The following is a 5346-nucleotide window of genomic DNA, read 5'->3' on the forward strand; positions in this document are numbered from 1 at the left end:
CGAGCCGCAGACGGCTCCAAGCACACAACTAGTTTAACTAGTAAGCTCAAAGAGGGCAATGGTGTGTCACTCACCGCCTTATGCTCCTGCCGTAGAGGATTCCTCGCCGCAAAGAAGAGGGAGACACCGCTACGCCGCGCTTAACCGCCTCGCCGCCGTCGTGCCGCCGCAACGCTCGATCGCACACACACTCTCACTCTCTCTCTCTCTCTCTCTCTCTCTCTCTCTCTCTCTCTCACACACACACACACACACACACACACACACACACACACACACACGCACACACACAAGGAGATGGTGAAGGAGAAGGTGGAGATGGAGCAAGAGCAGCTTCTATTGCACAATGAGAGAATAACTCAATTTTACGTTTAATTGGCTTTTATGTGAGCTCACCCCATTCACACTTGGGCGTCCATGCTTAGCCAACTAACCCTAGCATGTTCGTATTAGAGTGCGTCTCTCATCGGCGATCACTCTACCTTTCCCTATTGGACCGACAAGCCCGGTGCCTGACTCTACTTAAATAAATAATACGATTACAGTGTCCGTCGTAGGCGATAGGGTGTCCGTGGAGCCACGAGGGTTAACATTGCCCCCCCTTCCTGATGTAGATTCCGTCTCGGAAGCTATTGAGTTGAAGCTTGGTATGTCCATGATGTAGAGCATCTAGATTTGAATCTGCAAGGCAAAGTCACTGTTTTAGCAAGCGGAATTATATTGCCATAAATCATGAGGGAATGTAAAGTACATGTGGAAATGAGTAAATGCAAGATTTATGAAATGTTAGACTGCCATTAAGGACAAATAAATTGCACTTTGAGTAAATTAATTAATCAAGAGTTTTGGAGCTTATGGGTGAGTCTATCAATTAGTTAGCTATGACTAAGGTTAAAACAACTACTCTAGTACTAGCTAAGCTAAGAAGATTATCTAAATGCAAGATTCCCTAATTATGCTTTTCCAGCTTTGATTAGCCAACTCGCTCTCACAATTGCAAACAAAAGCTTGAAATGTTAACTGTAAGCTCAATGGAAGTCTTTTAATTTTATTTTTTTTTTTTTTTAATACTTTTTTACTTTGGGTCACAATCATGTGACGTGTGTGCTTATTTTGTATGTCCGGGTTTTTTGCTCCTCAAGGAAAAGCGCCCACACTGGGAACCCTAGGGCTCTAGTACCATAGACAATACATGTGAGTGAAGTAGCAATTCAAGCCAGGATTTCTCTTCCAAGCGTAAGATTTTCATTTGTGGCACTTATGTTTTTTTTTTTTTTTTTGCTTCCATTTCCTTGGTATTCGCACTAGTGTTTTTTGTTGTTTGAGTGAGCAAGCCTTTCTCTGCCTAAAACATTCCTAAGGTCTCAAATACTCGGATAATTTTATTAGCTAGGCCTATGGTCAAGTAAATGAGTTAACCTAAAGTCACGGTCTCCTAATCTCCAGGCTCATCCATAAGATTAAACTGGAGTTCAATCAACTTAAGCAAAGACAAATTTATACATCTATAATGGCAGATAACAATCATAACTATTGCACTCAAACAAAGAATGAAAAATCATTATTAGCAATTACACATATCCACCAACATGAATCATGGAAAGTAGTACACCTGGAGGTATGGAGTGGCTCATTTCGTTGAAGCAGATGTCCTCGGCCATGTGGATGGAGATCCATATAAGTCCTACCCAACACATCCAAAAACAGGCACTATACCTCTAGGAGGCATGTCAGTGTGAAAAATTAAAACTCCTAAAAAACAAACTCAAAACACAATCTAGACCCCTAACCTACCTATCTGTCACCCCTTTTAGAATCAAGGAAAGAGAATATTATATAAATCGGGTGGCCACCCTAAGGTTAGGCCTCTATCCTCATCATCTAGATAAATAAAATCATTGTCCGTGAGGCCATAGTCTTCCTCGGTCTCTATTAGTTCCTCTTCATCATCCTCTTGTGCAAGCATGGTAATCAAGAACCTCGCGATGCGTGGATACTCATCTTGTGCAAAAGAATAAGCATGTGCCATTGGAGACACATTCGCTACTGGGTAGGGATCACTAGTTAGCCATAGACTTATCAGCCATTCTAACTCCTCAAAATTTCTCTCATATGCAAGGCTCTCTATCAAATCCCATTCGCAAGAAAGTATAGGGTAGCATACGTAGAACACTTGAGGAAAAGACAAAGGGTACCTTTCATCAAAAATAGAAGTGCATGCCTCTGGTGAAGTAGCCATTTCTAACAAGACAGATAGATTTGGTTAGGCCTTTAAAACATAAGAGTTGTTTTTGTGTGTTGCTTGAATTGACACGGTGAATTTGGACTTATATGTAAGATCTGATAGGGTGCTCTCTCGTTGCTAGTCGCTCTTGCTCTTTACTATTTTTGTTTTTTGTGAGTATAAGGCTATATATATACATTCCCTAAGATTGGAATTGAGAGGTCAGGGAGGAAGGTTGAGAGGGGAGCGAGTGAATGATTGATGTTAGCAAACACTCCCCCCTTCCTTGGGTAGATCATACCTTTTGGAATGAGGTCGTCACCTTTTGAAACCAATTGTTCCAAGTTGTTAATGGGTGAAGGTTTTAACCAATAGTTTTCGACCGCCCTATGCGTTTCATCTAGTTGCAAGGGTGGTAAGGTACTCTCCCATGATTTTATTTGCAACGTTGTTGTAGGTGGTGAACTTACCCCGGGAGGTGCAAACTCTTTCGTGCTTGTATGGATATGTACAGTGGTAGGTGGAGGTTGTGTCGAAGCTTCTATTTGCGTATAGGAACTACATGAAGAGCAAGAAGCTTCATTTGATTTCCCTGTTCCTGAGCTAGGTGGAACAAATCGTTCTTTCTTTGGTACCCAAACTAGCTTTAGATCGGGTGTGTAACTTTCCATGATTTTTTCCTTTCCGCGATTTTCAATTTGTTTTGGAGCCACAGGATTGGGTTTACATGGGCCAGGTGACAGGTAAGAGTACACTTTACGTTTGGGCACCCATATTTGATCATTTCTTTCATAGTATCCTTGGGCTTCCAATAGTCGTTTAGGAATCCAACGCAACGTTTCTTTACATTTCTTGGAGTGAGTGGCACGGTTCTTACTAGGTTTCCGTTTTTTTGCATGAACCATGCTCACTACAGAGGCTTTAGGGACCCACTTGTATGTTTTCTCTGTTATATTAGGATGGTTCTTGTGTGTCTCAAGCTTTCTTTCAACTACATCAGTTGAAGCTCTAGAGAATTGGGCTATGGGGACATATGGTTCAACCTCCTGGACATGCAATGTCTTGGGTTTTATTTCCTTAGGCAATATCTCAGGGACTATGGCTTGAGTGGTAGGGCTAGAGTTGGTTTTTGCGTTGTCACACCCCCAGTCCCCCAATCAATAGTGCATTTGGTGGCTATCATCCACGTGCGGCCTAGGTTTATATTACCCTCCATAGTTTGAGTAGGCATGACCAAAAAGTCTTGAGCTACAATTCCATTGTCATAACTGACAGAAGTGTGCCAGATTCCAAAAACCGTAGTTTTTTTCTTGTTTACACCCTTGACTTGGATAATACTCTCAGATAGAGGTGGCTTCCCTAACTGACACCACACCCCATAGGATAGCAGATTATATTTAGCACCCGTATCCAATAAGGCGTTATATAGCACTTTTCCATAGGCAGTATTTAACTCAATAGGGTATCGTAGAGGTGTGTCAGAGTCCAACCCATCCTCTTCGATTTCCACGTGGAATGCATTTGTGACTCCAAGGTTAGCCTCTCGTTTTTGTCTTATACGTTGTTGTCGCTCCTTAGCCTCAGCTTGAGCTTGTATCTTGTTTAACTCGGTTTGTGCTTTGGCGGCCTTCTTTTGATGAATGGCCCGTAGTTCTTCTTGGCTTAAAGGATCATAATATCTTTTGAATTTACTCCCATTGAGGAATCCAATGGTTTCAACTCCATCAAGAGTTTCCACACGAAGGGTACCTTGTGGGGTAATTTCACATACTCTATATGGTCCTTTACCAGCATATTTCAACTTTTTCTTCTCTTTACGTACTCCATACATAAGGACTTTATCACCAACTTTGATGTCCTTGTCCTTCACATGGCGATCAAACCACTTCTTTCTCCTATCCTTTTCCACAAGAGCATTTTGCACAGCCAACTGTCTCTCTTCGTCTAGTTTTTCTAAGATATACAAACGCTCGGTTAAGGGGTTACCATTCCATCCTTCTTGGGAAGCTACCCTAAGACTAGGAATGGCAAACTCCCAAGGCATAACCGCTTCTTGGCCGTATACCATTTTGAATGGCGTACAATTAATAGCCACTTTATAAGCAGTACGATAAGCCCATAGAGCAGATGTCAACTTCAAATCCCAATCAGTGCGATGAGCTTCTACCGTCTTGGTTAAAATAGACATTAGAGTCTTCTTGGTGCTCTCGGCTTGTCCATTAGCTTGCGGGTAATAAGGTGTAGACTTATGGTGGGATATCATAAAGGTCGTGGTAAGCTCTCTTATTACCTCATTTATAAAATGGGTACCATTATCACTAACAATTTCAAAAGGGCAACCAAATCTTGTGATAATGTTCTCAAAAAGAAACTTAGCTGTTGTCCTCGCGTCAGCTTTTTGTGAAGCCTTAGCTTCAGCCCACTTTGTTACATAGTCCGTAGAAACTAGAATATATCGAGATTGAGTGTTGCAAGCTGCGGGACTAATTGGACCTACAACGTCTAAGCCCCATTTTTCAAATGGTTGGGTTACTTTAATAGGATGTAAGGGAATTCTGTCTTTGCGCTGTGTGGTCTTGTAACGTTGGCACTCATCACACCCTTTTGTAAAAAGTGATGCATCCTTAAATAAAGCTGGCCACCAATAGCCTGATTGCAGCACCTTTCTAGCAGTCAGGTCTCCTGAAAAATGTCCTCCTGCTATGCCCATATGTGCTTCTTGCAAGATATACAAATATTCATCCTCGCGGGCACAACGCCTAAGAATATCATCCTTGCCTAATCTATACAGAGTTCCGGCAATCAAACAACAGGGTTCACATTCTTTTACTAGCCTTCGAGCGATATCCTTACGAAGTTCCTTGGGTGGAAAACCATTAACTAAAAAGTTAACAATGTTCTCACTCCATTCAGGCATAGTCTCAACTATGAATAGGGAAGTATCGGGTAATTCATCATCAACTCCTGTAGGGGCTTCACCATTGGGTATGCGAGACAAATGATCAGCCATGACGTGCCTTTTACCGGGTCTCACTACAATCGTGAAATCAAACTCCAGAAGAATTAACAACCATCGTGTGATTCTTCCTGTGGAGCATGGCTTGTTTACCAGATATAGCAAC

This window comes from Adiantum capillus-veneris, chromosome 23 (genome assembly GCF_014529385.1).
Source record: "Adiantum capillus-veneris isolate H3 chromosome 23, ASM1452938v2, whole genome shotgun sequence".
Taxonomy (NCBI): domain Eukaryota; kingdom Viridiplantae; phylum Streptophyta; class Polypodiopsida; order Polypodiales; family Pteridaceae; genus Adiantum; species Adiantum capillus-veneris.